The sequence below is a fragment of the Ctenocephalides felis genome, unplaced genomic scaffold (assembly GCF_003426905.1).
Source record: "Ctenocephalides felis isolate EL2017-DRISC unplaced genomic scaffold, ASM342690v1 CF-g0.4_SCAFFOLD_01492, whole genome shotgun sequence".
In the NCBI taxonomy this organism is placed as follows: domain Eukaryota; kingdom Metazoa; phylum Arthropoda; class Insecta; order Siphonaptera; family Pulicidae; genus Ctenocephalides; species Ctenocephalides felis.
The window spans coordinates 6,058,163-6,078,396 of NW_020537646.1; the positions used below are offsets into that span (position 1 = coordinate 6,058,163).

At 28.7% G+C, this 20,234-nt stretch overlaps 1 protein-coding gene across 1 annotated transcript in view; it reads right to left on the reverse strand.

Moving 5' to 3' along the window:
- LOC113371539 (fibroblast growth factor receptor homolog 1-like) overlaps positions 1-4,389 on the reverse strand; it is a 103,091-nt gene extending 98,702 nt beyond the window's left edge. The window contains 1 exon segment of the mRNA XM_026612166.1: positions 4,165-4,389. The gene's annotated coding sequence lies outside the window, so the exon portion shown is untranslated.
- Positions 4,390-20,234: the final 15,845 nt, after the last annotated feature.

Here is a 20,234-nt window from a genome sequence, read left to right on the forward strand (position 1 = left end):
AAGGTATGCCAAAATGTTCAGAAACCTCTGAAACGTAAAGATATATAAAAATTTCATTTTCGATTTTTTTGCGATTACTATAACTTGCCCTACGGGAAGTTAATAAGTAAATTTTATACTCAAAACAGGCTTACAATTTTTACCATTAAAATAAAGTGTTTATGGCATAAAATAATCAACAAATTGAAGTCTTATAATTAACTTAAGCTTGTAATAACAAATTAACTCTTACATGTCAGAAACATATATTTAATATAAATTTTAAAAAAATTAAAAGAAGAATAGTAATTTCTAAGTTTCTGACTAAGAAGTTGATTAAAGAGCCAGACATCTCATAAATTTTGTTATAAACTTTATATTCTTATTTTATAAACTAACTGTAGTTTTGCTTGATATAAATAAATTCTTCAAATAAAAAAAAAAGTTTAATAGAACTCTAGTTTGAGGTATATGAAAACGAGCACCATACCTTCATATAACGTAAAACATGGATAAATGTAAAAATGAACTAGGTGATATAATTGTATTATGAAGTGTATATTAGATATAAGTGCATATTTCAAATTAAAAATTTCTAATGAATTATATTTTTTTATGAACATATGCGTGTTTTAAAACTTACATATTTTATTTTTAATTTATAATTTAACATAAAAGCTCATAAAATTAAATTGATAAAAAGTTGATGGCTACTATCTTTTCTAGTATCATATTTTTTAAAGGGTTGTTAATTTATCTATAAAAAACTTTAAATCAATTGTTCATAAAGTACAAACCAAATCTAAGAACTATAAGGATACTCCTCTTTCCAATAATCATTGCACAAAAAAGGAAATAAAGAAAAAATCAAATTTTTTGACGAAACCTTTTTTTCAAAATAATAATAATAAATTCATTCATTTCTTTATAAAAAATATGTAAAATTATAAAAAAAAATAATATTACATTAAATATATAAAAAAAATAATGAAAAAATATAATTCATTGGGAATTTTTAATTTGAAATATGTACTTATATCTAATATACATACTTCATAATACAATTATATCACCTGGTTCATTTTTACATTTTACCATGTTTTATGTTATATGATTGCTATGGTGCTCGTTTTCATATATGTACCTCAAATTTGACTAGAGTTCTATTAAACATTTTATTTTTTTATGTATATTTATTTCTGATTAGTAAAAATCAAGTGTGAAAAAAAAAATTAAAAATGCCTTGCTAGCCTCCTAGGATGCTCATCAACCTGTTTGTATACTCCTTACTACATATAAATAATTCCTCATTTCTGATAGATTTTTTATTCATAATACGTTCAAAATTATCTATATAAATTCTGTTGTTATGAAATTGATTTAAATATTTTCTTGCTAGCCTACTAGGATGCTCAGATAATCACTGTATTGTATATACTTCTGACTACAATAATTCCGCATTTCTGATGGATTTTTGGCTCATATCACATGGTGAGATTGACATAGCAAGTACGTTCAAAAGCCTGAATTTTTACTTACTAAGTCTCTTCAGCCCTAGTATTATGTCAAGAAGGAATTGACGGCCAAAAACCACTGTGGGAGCCCGTCATCTGCTATTATTTCTTACATTACGATTTCGAGAGTCGGTGCGAGCGTGCGTGTCACATAACACATGTCCTAAGATTTTTTGGCGACGGTCCGCCCTCAAAAACCGACAGACATAATATTTTTTGTGACATTGATATTTTGTTACTTGTATTGGAAAACGTCTGGACCAGCAGAAACAAATTGTTACTTCGAGACTTACGAGATAAGGATTTTTGGAGATTTTAAATATGTTCCCATATTTGTATATTATCTCTTTCATCTATAGATATGATCTATAGAATTTTTTGATCTACATATAAGTATTTTTTTCTTTTTCAAGTTTTTAGTCCAACATTGATAATTATATACAAATATTTAATTGCTTTTGAGAGGCAATATTAATTAATTTTGATGTTGAAATGCACGTCAATAAAATCTTGAAGTGCATAACATTCACCAAATAAGAAGTAAAAGCTTTTAAAATATTTTCCCAGACTTTTCGACATATAATTTTGTGCTACCACAAATCAATTATACATTGATTGTTGGTCTGTAAATAAATGTATAAATTTTCATCGATTTAACATATTTTAGAAAAAAATTAAAAGTATTCAAAGGCTATATAAATTTTTTAGTCACTATTTATTTTTAACAAATATTAAAAATCTTCGCAATTAATACTAATTAATCAACCTAATAAAAATTAGTAAATTATCAAATTGCATTTCCAAACTTCAAGAGAAACCTGCAAATCTACAGAACCAATAAATGTTTTTTTTTTAGAAATGATTACAAATATAAAACAACGTGAAGTCTTTAAAGGATTTATTTGAAAAATGTTTCCCATTAGTTAAATCATCCATTAGAGGACTTTTTGTTAATAACTTGTACTTAACAAGGTTAATAATTAACAGTACCTTTGGAATAATTTATGGATGTGCCTTAATGGCAAGCTAAATATGGCTTCCAAGAACCCAACTAATGAGCTGAATAAATTTAAATAATATGCAAATCTATTAAAATTCAACGATTACAACAAAAAAACCATTATAATTAAGGCTAAACTTCAAATTACAGTGTGTCCTTTAAAAATATCCTGCTCGTTGCCCTAACGAGGTCTTTTACAATGTTGTTTCGGCTTGATAAAATAAACAATATTTATAATGTTTTTCCAGCGCATTTTTTATTCACTCAAAATAAAAATAACAGTATTGTATTTCTGGTCGTGTGTTGATTTATAAACCTCAGAGCAAATGCAGAGCTTGTTAAATGATACACATACATAAATATATACATACATATACATTTAAATGTGTGTGTACGTACTTATATATGTCGAAACTTTATTTTCAGAATTTGTAAAGTTGTAAATTTTAGTAGTCATTTGTGTTTTGCTACCATCATCCCCAGATAGACATTTTTTAAGTACGACCAAAAATTAGCCCTATTATATTAGCATATAACGAATTTAATTATAAAAAATACTCAAAAATACCCGCCTCTTGAATTTGTAAATTTTAAATTAAAATTCTACTTAACAGAAAAAAATATTCATAAAAATACCAAAAAATTTCTGCACTTTGAGAAATACGTATAAAATAATAAAATATTAGAAAATTGGAGCAATTAAAATTAAATTATTTAAAATACAATAAAATACTGTATCCATAAGTTTAACGTTAATAAGCAAGTGCTCATTAAATAATAATTTAAATCATATTGAACTTATTTCCATTTTCTATTTTTCTATCAATCTCATGAAAATGATTACCATTATGAAAGCATAGAATTATGAAAAAAAAGGAAAAATGTTACTGCTAGACAGTATTATTGGAATTGAATATTTAATTTATAAATATTGGAAATATAATTAAATTATTCAGTTAAACGTTAGAAAAAAATCACAAAAATTTAATCAAATCGTAGGAGAGGTATTGTACCAAATTTATTATATGATAATTTAGATATTGAATATAACTATTTAAATATACAACGATATTTTGCCATCTCATTATTGCTAACTTAAGGAAAATAAAACCTAATATTATATATTATATTAGATAAATCCTGGATTTTCAATAAATTGATATATGTTTATTTTCCAAATATTGATCCAATTTTTGTAGACATTAATAACGGCGTTTCGGAACTAAATATCATCATTAGGTTTTTCTGTTAAAAACAATTTTTTATGAAATTGTAATATTAATGATGATAATTACAGAATATTAAAAAACGAATAAAGGAATGGACTGTGTAAAAAAAATTATGTAGAAAGTTATTGGAAATTAAGAAGCACAAATTATTTATCTATAAAATCCATATCACTCATTTTTGAAAAAAAAAGATATTTAAGTTTCCCACCTTAATTAATCATTTATTAGAGAACTTTTTGGTAATAACTTGTATAAGATATTGAATAATATTTGAAAATTTTGACTTTTGATAATTGTTTGGGTTTTTAAAATTTCATTACAACCAAGTAATTTCTATAAATTAAACACATAAGTTTCTTTTCTTACATTAATAAAAATCCAGCATTTATCATAAATTAACCGTTCTACAATTAAAATGAAATATAAACAAAAAATCACTTACCATATCGTGTTCAAAATAAAACTCCGGAAAATGACAGCTCCCTCTTGTTTCAAAACCAATCCATTTCACAAACACTAATTGCACTTATAAAAATCCTTTGTTCCAAAAACATAAAACACTTCAGAATAATTTAAATAATATTCCTTCACAAGTATCACTCAAAATCTGTTATAAAATATTTATTATTATAAATTTTCCGGCGCAACAATTGCGAGATGTCCTGAGACCCAGGGCCCTCGAGGACACAAATAAACTAAATTCGAATTGAAAGTTTGTTAGGGCCTGAAAATCTGTGCGGCACGAGCGTCGACGGGGACCGAACGACGCCGGAACGATTCGAACGGGACCATGTGGGTGAATATAAACAGTAAACACGTGCGTTGCCTGGGAACGACGGTGTAAAGCTGTTGCTGTTACCTCCCTTGTGTTTGTACTTGCAATTAAATTATTGTTTACGGCTTAAGAAAATGCTATTGTAGTTACTCGCGTTAAGTAATATTTGGTAAAAGACCTCATGTACTAGGCCTCATGTGCCGTGGACCCCTTGGTCAATGCTTTGCCCCCCCCCCCCCTAATTCGATATAGATTTTTTTTTAGAAATTCCTAAATGTACCAAAGTTTATTATTGAATATTTAAATACAAGTTAGGTACTTGTATACCAAGGATGAGCAACCCGCGGCCCGCCAGAAGTTTTTCTGCGGCCCGCCAAGCATTTCTCAACGACAGATTATTTTTCTAGATATTTAATCAAATACGGCTGTAAAGGCTAATTTTGTCATCAGTCAAATTAAGTTAATAACTTAGAGCGTAAGTTAATAACTTAGAGCATAAGTTAATAACTTAGAGCGTAAGTTAATAACTTAGAGCGTAAGTTAACAACTTAGAGCGTGAGTTAATAACTTAGAGCGTAAGTTAGTAACTTAGAGCGTAAGTTAGTAACTTAGAGCGTAAGTTAGTAACTTAGAGCGTAAGTTAATAACTTAGAGCGTAAGTTAGTAACTTAGAGCGTAAGTTAGTAACTTAGAGCGTAAGTTAGTAACTTAGAGCGTAAGTTAGTAACTTAGAGCGTAAATTAATAACTTAGAGCGTAAATTAATAACTTAGAGCGTAAGTTAATAACTTAGAGCGTAAGTTAGTAACTTAGAGAGTAAATTAATAACTTAGAGCGTAAATTAATAACTTAGAGCGTAAATTAATAACTTAGAGCGTAAGTTAATAACTTAGAGCGTAAGTTAGTAACTTAGAGCGTAAGTTAGTAACTTAGAGCGTAAGTTAGTAACTTAGAGCGTAAGTTAATAACTTAGAGCGTAAGTTAGTAACTTAGAGCGTAAGTTAGTAACTTAGAGCGTAAGTTAGTAACTTAGAGCGTAAGTTAGTAACTTAGAGCGTAAGTTAGTAACTTAGAGCGTAAGTTAGTAACTTAGAGCGTAAGTTAGTAACTTAGAGCGTAAGTTAGTAACTTAGAGCGTAAATTAATAACTTAGAGCGTAAATTAATAACTTAGAGCGTAAGTTAATAACTTAGAGCGTAAGTTAGTAACTTATAGCGTAAGTTAGTAACTTAGAGCGTAAGTTAATAACTTAGAGCGTAAGTTAATAACTTAGAGCGTAAGTTAATAACTTAGAGCGTAAGTTAGTAACTTACAGCGTAAGTTAGTAACTTACAGCGTAAGTTAGTAACTTAGAGCGTAAGTTAGTAACTTAGAGCGTAAGTTAGTAACTTAGAGCGTAAGTTAGTAACTTAGAGCGTAAGTTAATAACTTAGAGCGTAAGTTAGTAACTTAGAGCGTAAGTTAGTAACTTAGAGCGTAAGTTAGTAACTTAGAGCGTTAAGTTAATAACTTAGAGCGTAAGTTAGTAACTTAGAGCGTAAGTTAGTAACTTAGAGCGTTAAGTTAATAACTTAGAGCGTAAGTTAGTAACTTAGAGCGTTAAGTTAGTAACTTAGAGCGTAAGTTAGTAACTTAGAGCGTTAAGTTAATAACTTAGAGCGTAAGTTAGTAACTTAGAGCGTTAAGTTAGTAACTTAGAGCGTAAGTTAGTAACTTAGAGCGTTAAGTTAATAACTTAGAGCGTAAGTTAATAACTTACAGCGTAAGTTAGTAACTTACAGCGTAAGTTAGTAACTTAGAGCGTAAGTTAGTAACTTAGAGCGTAAGTTAGTAACTTAGAGCGTAAGTTAGTAACTTAGAGCGTAAGTTAGAAACTTAGAGCGTAAGTTAGAAACTTAGAGCGTAAGTTAATAACTTAGAGCGTAAGTTAGTAACTTAGAGCGTAAGTTAGTAACTTAGAGCGTAAGTTAATAACTTAGAGCGTAAAATAGTAACTTACAGCGTAAGTTAGTAACTTACAGCGTAAGTTAGTAACTTAGAGCGTAAGTTAGTAACTTAGAGCGTAAGTTAGTAACTTAGAGCGTAAGTTAATAACTTAGAGCGTAAGTTAGTAACTTAGAGCGTAAGTTAGTAACTTAGAGCGTAAGTTAGTAACTTAGAGCGTAAGTTAGTAACTTAGAGCGTAAGTTAGTAACTTAGAGCGTAAGTTAGTAACTTAGAGCGTAAGTTAGTAACTTAGAGCGTAAGTTAGTAACTTAGAGCGTAAGTTAGTAACTTACAGCGTAAGTTAGTAACTTACAGCGTAAGTTAGTAACTTAGAGCGTAAGTTAGTAACTTAGAGCGTAAGTTAGTAACTTAGAGCATAAGTTAGTAACTTAGAGCGTAAGTTAATAACTTAGAGCGTAAGTTAGTAACTTAGAGCGTAAGTTAGTAACTTAGAGCGTGAGTTAATAACTTAGAGCGTAAGTTAGTAACTTACAGCGTAAGTTAGTAACTTAGAGCGTAAGTTAGTAACTTAGAGCGTAAGTTAATAACTTACAGCGTAAGTTAGTAACTTACAGCGTAAGTTAGTAACTTACAGCGTAAGCTAGTAACTTACAGCGTAAGTTAGTAACTTAGAGCGTAAGTTAGTAACTTAGAGCGTAAGTTAGTAACTTAGAGCGTAAGTTAGTAACTTAGAGCGTAAGTTAGTAACTTAGAGCGTAAGTTAGTAACTTAGAGCGTAAGTTAATAACTTACAGCGTAAGTTAGTAACTTACAGCGTAAGTTAGTAACTTAGAGCGTAAGTTAGTAACTTAGAGCATAAGTTAGTAACTTAGAGCATAAGTTAGTAACTTAGAGCGTAAGTTAATAACTTAGAGCGTAAGTTAATAACTTAGAGCGTAAAATAGTAACTTACAGCGTAAGTTAGTAACTTACAGCGTAAGTTAGTAACTTAGAGCGTAAGTTACTAACTTAGAGCGTAAGTTAATAACTTAGAGCGTAAGTTAGTAACTTAGAGCGTAAGTTAGTAACTTAGAGCGTAAGTTAGTAACTTAGAGCGTAAGTTAGTAACTTAGAGCGTAAGTTAGTAACTTAGAGCGTAAGTTAGTAACTTAGAGCGTAAGTTAGTAACTTAGAGCGTAAGTTAGTAACTTAGAGCGTAAGTTAGTAACTTAGAGCGTAAGTTAATAACTTAGAGCGTAAGTTAATAACTTACAGCGTAAGTTAGTAACTTACAGCGTAAGTTAGTAACTTACAGCGTAAGTTAGTAACTTAGAGCGTAAGTTAGTAACTTAGAGCGTAAGTTAGTAACTTAGAGCATAAGTTAGTAACTTAGAGCGTAAGTTAATAACTTAGAGCGTAAGTTAGTAACTTAGAGCGTAAGTTAGTAACTTAGAGCGTAAGTTAGTAACTTAGAGCGTAAGTTAATAACTTAGAGCGTAAGTTAGTAACTTACAGCGTAAGTTAGTAACTTAGAGCGTAAGTTAGTAACTTAGAGCGTAAGTTAATAACTTAGAGCGTAAGTTAATAACTTACAGCGTAAGTTAGTAACTTACAGCGTAAGTTAGTAACTTACAGCGTAAGCTAGTAACTTACAGCGTAAGTTAGTAACTTAGAGCGTAAGTTAGTAACTTAGAGCGTAAGTTAGTAACTTAGAGCGTAAGTTAGTAACTTAGAGCGCAAGTTAATAACTTAGAGCGTAAGTTAGTAACTTAGAGCGTAAGTTAGTAACTTAGAGCGTAAGTTAATAACTTAGAGCGTAAGTTAGTAACTTACAGCGTAAGTTAGTAACTTACAGCGTAAGTTAGTAACTTACAGCGTAAGTTAGTAACTTAGAGCGTAAGTTAGTAACTTAGAGCGTAAGTTAGTAACTTAGACCGTAAGTTAGTAACTTAGAGCGTAAGTTAGTAACTTAGAGCGTAAGTTAGTAACTTAGAGCGTAAGTTAGTAACTTAGAGCGTAAGTTAGTAACTTAGAGCGTAAGTTAGTAACTTAGAGCGTAAGTTAGTAACTTAGAGCGTAAGTTAGTAACTTAGAGCGTAAGTTAATAACTTACAGCGTAAGTTACTTCGTTCACATGGTTAATAAAGTTTACTGTTTTTGAATTTTAATATTAACTGTTTTTTAATTTTCCTGTATTAGCTTTACTGAGATATTTTATATACAATTGTTGTATAATTTATTTCATGGGGTAAAATCATAACATATTTGGTCTTTCTCATTAATAATAGATGTACATTTAAAAAATGAGCATGACATGCCTTAAGGCAAATTTGATTGTTTGAAAATATTAAAAATAAATGTCATTAATCATTCGAAATTGAGATATACTACATTCGTATACCGAAATATTTTATTTCAAGTGTAATTTAAATTATAGTAAAAATCTTATTTTTAATTATATTAGATTGATTATTTTAAAATGCGTAGAACTTTTGAATAATGATACTAATTTATTATTACAATATTTAAATATATGTGAGAATATTCTATTGATAATCAATTAGCTTCTGTAAACTTCCGAAAGGTATTGAAAAATGATGGATTCTGTAATTATATTCATTGATAGTTAATTTACACGTTCCAACACCTAACATTATTTGAACTTATAATTAAAACTTAGGACACAAAAAAGAATCGTATAACGGTTTCAATAATTAAGGATTCATTGTGGTTATTAATTATCAAACAGTCACTAATTTCCAGCTCACTTAAATCTCTAAACCCATCCGTGGTAATGTTTTTTCGAACAAAGCATGAAATCATGCATTATTTACAACATCCAAATGTATTCAATTCTGTTCGTAGGTTAATTTAAGAATGTACCACATCACATAAACGTTAGTAAAACATTCTTTATTGCTGTAATTTGCGAGTTCGCAAATTCACTTGTTGTTCACTTTTTCGAATTAACTTAGCCGCCGATTTATTCTGGGATCAACTCTTGCAGACACTGCAAAATATATACCTAACACATGCACTGAAAGTGCTAAATTTGCCTTTAACAAACATAAAACAAATTCTGATTTCCGACAACAAAATTCATTTCGCGAGAGACGTTGATTCGATTTGCACCATGACGAAATGTAATCGAAATTACAAAATTGAATTGAACAGAAGCCAACATGATTTGTCGGCAAGATTAAGAAAATTTATGGTTTTGTTATATGCATATAGACAAATAAATAAAAAAATGGAATTCAATTTATTATAATTGGTTGATGTTGAATAGGATTACTAGTTTGAAATTTCTACCACTTATTTTCTGAGTTCTATAATTTTCAAAAATTCAACAAAATCAAACATTAAAATTTGGTATTTTTTTAATATTCTAGTAAATCTGATAGAAATTGATCGGTGTAGATAATTATTATTTCATTGCTTTGCTTTATATAATTATTTATTATTCAGGTTGAAATTTAAAACTTTGGTGAGCAGGTTATATAACAAAGTTGAATTAAATCAAATTTTACAAAGATTTCGCTTATATTAATTGCTGGACCTGATTTTGAAACGAAATTCATATTAAATAATTAATTAAAAAAATTGAAGAATCATTTTACCTAAACCAGTGTTAATTACAAAACTAAAAATAATATTACATATTTGGAAAACACTACACTCTTTATTTATTGCTAATATTTATTCCTAATTATATTTTAATTTATTAGCATTTTTTTAATTTTAATACATCATAGGTTAAAAGTGAATTCATTCAACTTTTAAATAATTAAAATGATGTATAGATGCATGAAAAATTTTGTTTGTTTCAACAGTTAGTGAAGAAGGGGAGATGGACATTCCATATCTCCAAGAAATAATTAAAAATAAAATATTAAATTATCATTGGAAGCTCTTAGTTCAGAAAAAAATTCTACCTACCAATCTTCATTATATATAATAATAAATTAACTAATTATGTGTTCATCACCATTGGGCAAAGCATATCATTAAACAAATTTCTTATAAACCGAAGCCCATGTTGTACAAAGCGATGACCATAAATTTACTGAACACATGTATAACTAATTGCGAAGAAAACCCATCAGCCAGTAATAAGTAAAATAATTCCTCTATGTTCGTACCTCGGGGCATTATCATATAAATCATCATTCGATTACTACAACCTAGGTCCGTACCTAGTTGAGGTTTCTTTGGATGTCTATTAAGAATTCTTTCAACGCCTTATTTCACAGCTCAGCAAATTATTATGGAGGACGTCTTTCATATGATTGTTTAATGTGCGAGAGGCGTACGATACCTTCGAAGGCGACGCGAACAAAATACGAAGTATGAATGATTCTATAAAAAATAGATATGATACTCATTCATCGGTGCGATGTGATGTTTTGCTACAAGACGATATTATTGATGTGGTTTTGTTGTACTAATTGCGGTTTGACTTACCAAGCTTTTTATTGGCATGGGTAAAAGGACATTCGATTTAGGTTTATATAAGAATCTCTTTAATTGGAGACCAATTATATACGGAAAATGCCTACTCAATCTTATAACAATTTATAAATTAAAATAAAATACAGTAGGTTTGTATTTACTTGTTTGATTTCCTCTTAAATACTTTTACAGCTCACGGTTTAACTAATTTGGACAACTACTCATTTTAGAAGATACAGGGAAACAGCAAGCAAGATATGCACATATATATAACTTCTGTTTATTTTAGCGTTTCTATCCAGCAGCTATCATAAAAGAAATTTTAGAATGTAAATCTATGAAACATGAAACCATGTAACGAACAAAACCAAAATGTCAACATGATAGCTATTAAAAGTTACAATTATACATAATAGCCACGTATTATTAACGTAACCATTAGCTTCGCAACAAAAGATCAATTTGTGTTACGTGGTTCTAACTTTTGTTATCTACTAAGTAGTAATAATATACACATTAGTAGGGAGCAATAGTTCATCAGAATTCTACTTAATATTTTTGAAAAAATAAAAATGCTTATGGTTATTGCTGCCATTTAAATGTAATTAACTTGTTGTGATGTCGTCAGTCATTAAACTATCTATAATTGGAATTTTCAATTTGATATCTCACCTATGCGGATATGTACTTTAGATTTTTCTTACAACAAAAATGCAATAAATATAATTAAATCAAATATTTAGAATGGGTTTTCAAGATGCAATGAAAGTTGTTCCTAATCATTCCTCGTGTAGTTTATATTAACTTGCATTTATTTTATTTTATTAATTTTTTTATTAATTTTAAATTTTAATTTTAAGTTTGAAAACCACAGTAATCAATTACTGTCACATTTCATGTAATTGATGTTTGATTTACGTAACAGAACTACCTATTGTTCGACAACTTTCAAAACAAATGTCATACACGTAAAAACAAACATTTAGAATATAATATAACTTGTTGAAATATCAATAAATTATATTTTGTTTGCGGTCAACAATATTCTTACCTACGAACAATAAACTTATAAATTCCAGCATCCGCTCATATAATTCTAATATTACTAGTTTTAATATTTTCGATTTGTTTCGATGTTTTTTTCTTGTAAGGCTGATGTTGAAAAAGTATTATGTATTTATATTTCATCTTACATTTTTAATCAAATAACAAAAGCTATAAAATTCTCTTTCACTGAGCCTTGTTTGCACTTATGTCTTTATGTATTTCCTTTCAATTTGTACAGCAATAAATTTTATTCGATATTAAATGGATTTTTAATCGGTCAATAAAATAAACACGGATTTTCTCACTGATATAACTAATGGTCAAATGCATTAACAAGACTTGAGATTACTTTAAAAGTATATTTCAACTTAAGTGTTTGCCGGGAAGAGTACATAAGTGGTCAATGGTGAATATAATTGCATGCTCTCAAGTTAAACATTCGTTTTGTGTTCAATTTAATTTTGGAATATTCAAAAATCATCATCGATGATAACACTTAAAATCTTCTACTTCTGACTTTAAAAATATTTGGAACTCGCCAACTAGTACATGGAGATTCTTTATCGATAACTTTCAACCAGATCAGATAAATTATGCTTCAGGATATATTGATAAAAATAATTCAACATCATTCTCGAATTACATTGCAGCAAATGCATACATGAAGTCATGAATATTTATTACAAAAGCGAATTCATATAAATCTTTCCAAATATAGAAATTTCGTTCGATTCCGGCCAGCAGTAATAAATCTCTTGCTAACAATGCGATTGGATTACAGCACAATGCGTTTATACTTTCATAACTGAACCTGTAGTATCTTCCATCAATTTTCTACGTAATTCTTAAGGTTTATCTATAATCTGAAATTCACGACCAGGCTCGAGGAAGGCGAATAACAATTGGTGGTCGGCGAAGATCTCAGGGCGTGCTAATCCAATCGTGGGTAAACCGTCGGATTCATTCATATTTGTAAAGATTAATGAATATTAAAATTACATTTAGTGCATAGATATATCCTAAACAGGCTTCTACATCAAGGTACCAAAATGTTCACTGTACCAGATGAATTCCAATTTCAATTACTGAAGCGCCAAAGTAAAGCAGATGGTATACTCTGACCTTAATATCAGTTCATTTATGACTGCAAATTTCCCAAAAATATTGAAAAAAATACATCCGTTAAAATCTATTTTTAAAAATTTATATTATATCAAAAAAAGTAGAAGTACCAGGCGTGTCTTCTACTAGTTATCATATTACATATGTATTGGATGTATTTTTTACTACCCTTTAAATATTAGATATGCATTGAAAACTATATTAAATTAGTTACATAGTGACCAAAAAAATATTTTTGTATCTATAATAATTTCCTAGGGAGTGTATAGGTTAACTGAGAAAATCCAAGCAAAATTTGTCGACAAGAAATGCCCTCAAGTAGAAAATGCAGACGTATATAAAAAGTTATATAAAACTTTGTTGCCCATTGTCTTTTAGAGATTGCATCTATTGTCATAAATAGAAATCGATATAAATAGACAAAAAAGCTTTATTCTGGAGAACTAAATGTGAACAACTATATAATTCTCTACTTTCAAAAATAACCTAGAAAACTCATAATTTTAACTAAAAATCAAAATAAAATATATACATTAAATATAATAAAATTTTCTACTTGATATATAAATTGAACACATTTTCTACCAGTTTAAAAATATTTTATCAGTTAAAAAGATTTTGCTTCGCTCTCCGTTATCCGACTTGAGTTTCGTGTTTCAAAATGATTACATGTCACACAAACTTTCTGGCGAGTTGAATTAATCAAACATAAATACGAATTACTAAATTCGACTGTACAATAAATAACCATCCAGATACCAAGGCATACTATTTTTAACCGAAGACCAGAGGATTGAATATGCTACTTGATTGATGCAATACGTAAAACGAGCCGCTGGATTTCGATATCTTTCTGGTGAGAATTAATCAAATCGCGAGGCTGTAGGTAGGCTTGGTAACTTTTTTATAAACGATATTAAAAAAATATACAATAGTCGAGCAGAGTTGCTCTATTTGGGCCCACTCAAAAGACGGAAGTGTTCCGTATAAACATTTTTTAATATGCTTTTCAGTAGTGAATTCAAGATATTTAGTTTTTTTAATCTCTTCTTATTTATACAAGATCACACCACATATCCGGTAGTCCGGCTTGCTAAGCGTAATATAAGTTTTTTTCACACATGTACCTTACGAGGCAAGATTAGGCTATCACCAGATAATATTTTGCCTGTGTTTTTTCTTTGAAAATATGTCTGTTCTATGTGTAAACTGAACTGATATGCCATATCAAGTTTTTATATTTGTTAGGTAGGATTTCAGTACACTTATTTGTACATTGTGGCGCCTAACTTAATTCTGTTGCTTAAGAAGACAAAACGCTTATCAGTAGGTATTTTAATTAGCATTATTGTATGAAATTCATATCTTGATGTAATATTTAATTATAAATATTTATACAACAAAACAAAAATTTTATCCTTTTTTATTAAAATTTATCATAATATTCATAATAATTAAAATAAGACGTACAGAATTATAAGACAATGGGCTAAAGTAGTGAATTAAAATATTTTGGTGAATTTCAATAAGTGGTTGAAGAAATTTATAAGCAATAGAAAATGTATTATCTCAACAAATCACAAAACTGTTAAGTTATGATTGCTGTTCAAAAATTAGAATAAAAAATAGTAATCATTGCAATAATAACTAGTGGTGCACGGCATCGTGACTTAAGACAATGAATAAATTCACTGTAATTTTAGATTTAAGTATCATCGAATACAACCATGTACAATACAATATGTGATGAAATATACACAGGCCAAAATTAATGATTGCAAATTGCCTATACCTGTTTGCGATTTAACGTTTACACATTATCTGTTTAAAACAAATAAATAACGAACATCAAAATAATTTATCACAACATCGTCTCCACCTTTATTATAAAACAAGGTGTGGTATAAGTACTTGAGCACCTTATCCTTATACTCATTAAAAAAAATCAAAATTAGTAAGAGAACTTTAGACTTTTTATACTCATATTAGAAATTAAATCGAGGAATAATTAAAAATGTATGTAGTGATATTAGTAATTTTATATTTCGTCCAAAAAGTATTAAGAATGCCTTCTTCTAAGCTTGGTCATAAATTAGATAAGAACTTGAGATGAAATTAGTTTATGATAAAACTAAATTTCAGGACAAAATGGTCACTAATAAATTTTGGAAAAAATTTAAGAATGAATGTAAAATTTATAACCAATAAATTATATTATATATACAATCGATAAGTAGAATAAATGCATATTGACACACCTTATGTACAAAGATACTTGATAAATGTAATTTAAAATTTCAATTCAGTAACGCAAATGATTAGATATTAAAAGCGAATATTTCATATTTTTACTTAGCTTATCATTTACCAAGGAGTGGCAATAAAAAAAATGAACTAAATACTTTAAACTTCAAACCAACTCCAAAAATTGACCCATATAAATCAAAAATATTTCCCAATCATCTATTAAAATTTCAGGAGGTCAAGAAACACATTGTCATTATTGTTGCTAACAATTTTCTGGATCTGATTTCATATAAAGTGATCTCAAAGTACATAATTCAATTGATGTTGTCAACAAGCCCAATTCAACATCTCAGAAGTTATTGTCTTAAATTAAATAATGACATGCATACAAGTCTCATTGAAATCTCTTTGTTTCTGAGTGAACTAAGAATTAACATTTGGAATCAAAAGTCATAGTAATAATAAGACAATTGTAATAAATAAATAAAATAAATAAATATTAAGCAGTTAAAAACAGTTCTTAATTAGGATTATATATAGCCAAGTTTTAGAGATGAGGTTAACATATCAAAATTAATTCTTAGTCTTGAGTTTTATTTAAAAAAATTGATTATTATTGCAGGCACGTATGAGACCTATTACATAAATATGGATCATTTCTACTTCGTATTTTCATGGTAAATTTAGATTATTATATACAAGCAATTTAACAAAAGGATTTATTGTAAAAGAACGATAATCAATGGACGAGAGCCATAAAGTCGAACGAATCGAAACTCTAAATGTAAATTAATATCAGGACAAAGAGATGTGTATGGGTGATTTAAATTTATTATTACTAAAAAGTAAAACATAATTTTAAATCGTAAACCAGATCCATCTTGACATAAGATAACATATCTTAAAGTTGTAAATAATAATAATAAATTAAAATAATTTCGTATCGCTAGATTGCAAATAAAATTACTAATATTAACAAATACCACCTACTAAAGTTATAATATATAGAAAGATGTTGAGATTGTTTATTCTGTTTAAATTATAATATATAGAAAACTTAAGTTTTGATTGGTTTCTTTTTATTGCAAGTTTTTAACTATTACTTAAGTTTTATGAAATAGTTTTTTGCGCTCATTATCTCTCAATAACTCAAAATCAATTTATTGTAAAGTATCATAAAATATAATAAACATTAATTATTTAATTAATTTATTACTTTCTATTTAAATCTTTATTAATATCTTAATAAATAGCTTATTTATTTTATATCACAAAAGCAGGTGAAATTTAAGCTACGTGCACATGACTTCATGCTAATGGAAAAAAAATATCACTAAAAACTTAATAGATTATTATTATTTAACGAGTTGTTATTAAATAAGTAGTTAAGAGCAGTTTATTATGTATTTTGCAATAGGTGCATAAATAGATACCATATATGTAAACTTCAATGTTAAATATTAGATAATGTTCAGAGTATTTCTTGCAAATATATGCGGTGCAAATTATTACGAAGTATAATTAATTTCTTTATTTGAGTTTTGATATTTAAAACGTGAGAAGCTTATTAATTTTATGAGCTTATTTATAGTACAGATGTAAATTTAATAATTGAAAATAGGCGCAAGTGTTATTTTGTCTTGAGGTAAATATTCGAGCTTATCAATAAGGGTGCGTCCATTAATCACGTGAGCCATTTTTAGGGGTTTTTAGACCTCCCCAATTTCGGTTGGTGATACGTGCTGATATTTAAAATTGACCACCCCTTCTCCCACACATAATCACTTGTATTTTTATCAACTAGAAATAATCGTAACATTTTTTTTTTCTTTTGAAAAATTCTCGTTTTTTTAAATTGATGTAAAATATAAATACACGTGATATCAACTAGAACTAGACCCTCCCCTTCCACACGTGATATTTCGTGATTTTTTTGTCGGCCCCCACCTTCCCCATTCAAAGCTCACGTGATTAATGGACGCTCCCTTAGAAGTGAGATTAAGCTATTTAAACAAATTTTTCAACTCTTTATTTCGAAAATAAAGTTTTTATAAACGATATCTTTCGAACGGTTTGGTTTTCAAATTTTCAAAGTTGGTTAAGGATACTTTTTGCGAAAACGTGGATGAAAATTTTGCTCTAACCTGTTAATTCTAGAGAAACTGATCAGCCCTTTGAATCTTTGAATCTTTGAAGCTCTTTGAATTTCATAAAATAGATTTTAAAATCCGTTCAGCCGTTTCACCAAAAATTATATACACCCATAATTTTTCTAATTCAGATGTCAAACGATTCAGAATAACTTGAAATGTCGAGGAAACATGAAATTAGTTGGATTTTTCTCTTTCTTCGGGAAAATATAAAAGGTAGTCGATTTTGCTCAGAGCATTAACAACTAATACTTTAGAACTATTTCAGCCTGTTCGATCTGCTTCCATAGCGTGATGGCAAGTAATATTCACTTAATTCCCGCGGCTCGTGAATCTTTTGAATAATAAAATATAAGTGTTATCTGTAAGCATATAGCATTATTATAAAATACAAACACGTTTTTAACATCCTCTTCGGCACCTAGGCCCATCGTGAGCCCGGCATTACATAAGTATATTCAGCTTGCGTCAGTCATCGCGCACATCGCTTCACACATAATAGTCACTAGTACGAATGGTACGAATGCACCATCAGTTTTATTTCCGATGCGCCCGTGCAACGATTTCCGGAAACCATTAATGACAACGACCGGAGACTTTTCCGCTTTTTTCCTTGATCGTTATAAGTAAGTATCACCGGAGTGATTTATAGTTACGAATTTTTAACTTCCCGAAGAGAAATTTTATGATTTCGCTAGAAAACTCTGCTGGGTAATTTTTTGTCTTTTCTGACGCATGGAGTCATTCTGAATCGTTTGAGGCCAAAATTGAGAACAATATATGTGTGCGTGCAAGCCAACATTTGACTTTTCGTCCACTGGGTAAGTTGGGACTATAGCCAAAAAGTATGCATTTTAGAATTAATTTTCAAAGAAATTATAAATTAATTTCACAAAATTTATGTAAATGCAAGAATTATGCCAAGAATAGCCATAAAATGCATTTCAATATTCCTGATAGTTGACGAATATATGGCAAAAAACGAAAATATAACATGACCCTTATAGTGGGTCATGATTTTTTTCACACTTTTCTTCGGAAAATTTTAAGTGCTGAAAATTATAAAATGGGTTCTTAATAAGTTTAGAACGCTTCTCTAAAAATATTACGATTGTAGTTCAAATAGTTTTCGAGATATACGCATTTAAAAATTGCGATTAATAAAAACGGTTTTAGGCAAATATTTTAAAAATTCTTTCACTGGCTGATAGATATTTCAAAAATCTTTATTTTGCAAAAACTTTTAAAGTTACAAGCAATTGAAACTTTTAAACTAAATTTTATCAAAGTTCATAGGGTTTAAATAATTGGCCCAGTTTTTTACACCCAATTTAGAATATATAATCAAAATCATTTTTAAAGGAACTAACATCAAAAAAGTTTCACCTCTTTGCATAATAATCTTAATTAGTTAACAAGCAAAACAATTATAATTTAAAGGGTTCATACAAACGAATGCCATAATATAATTTACTTTTTTTATAATTAAAAAATATTTAATTACAAATAATTACATCAAAATATCTCAATAGTTTTAAAACAACTTTCCGAATATTCTCCTCTAAGAAAAACTCGTATAAAAAGTGACATGCCTAATCGTCTCACCAGAAATTTATTCATAGCTCTCGGTACGTTATTAGTGATCTATAATTTTTTCTACAAACATGAAACACTTGAACCACGCCAGTTCGAAGGAATTGTAAAAAGTATACATCATTCAGTAACATTCATCAGAGATAATGAAGAACATATCTATTTGTGTTCACTGTTTGTAGAGAGAAATCTATAAATACTGGAAGCGATTACTGTCGTTATAGTTCTAACGAATGAGAAAATTATAATGATCAAGTATGATTTGTTATGATTGCTGAGAAGGCTCAGGTCAAAAGATTCGAATGTAATGGGTGTTTTAGATGCATGTTTACTCGGTGAAACTCGCACACAGTTAATGGGAATGCGTATTTCATTATTACATTATTATAAGATGGTTTTATGGTTGAACACCATATTGACCATTTATCACCATACAATACTTTAGTTTAGTACGCATACGGTATTACTTATAACCGTTTCTTCTGTTCGAGTACCAAATCCAACAGTTTTTTATTACTACCCTTAATTAAACCGGTATCCTTTGATTTTATTAAACTCATTTCCTCTTGTAAATAAACATTTTGGTTAGAAACAAGTACAGAATACAGAATTTATCCAGCCATATAGTAAACATCAAAGAGATTCGGCATCTTTGAATTTCCGCAGCCTCAAATTGTAAACAAATTCTCATGCCGGTCAAAAGCGCCGCGCTGAATGCAGCATGGACATCATTGTTGTAATTCGTAGGAAATTGTAATTTTTTAAAAACTGTGAAAAACTGAATTTAAAACATACAAATCTTAATGTAGGGATAGCAATTTGAACATACAATAGTTCCATTCCCCTAAACATCAGGCTTAAGGTAAATTTAAATAATTATTAAAGTGAAACTTAATAAAGATAAATATTCGGACATACAAATAGTAATAAATAAATATTTAGGTCTATTTTTTTTAAAATTGTTGCTTGCATCTTACTTGTATATAGCAATTTAATTAGGCATTTTTAAAAAGATAGTATGTACTCTAATAATTAATGTTCTATTGTTTATGAATAAAAATCGACTACAGATAACAAAGTAAATAACATTTTAGATGTACCTTATTCCTAGTTCGTCTAAGGTCACCGACTCCATGAAAGGAAATCGGGAAGAAAATAAGATAAATTCTTGAAACGCAAGCGACAGCCGCACAATAGCCGG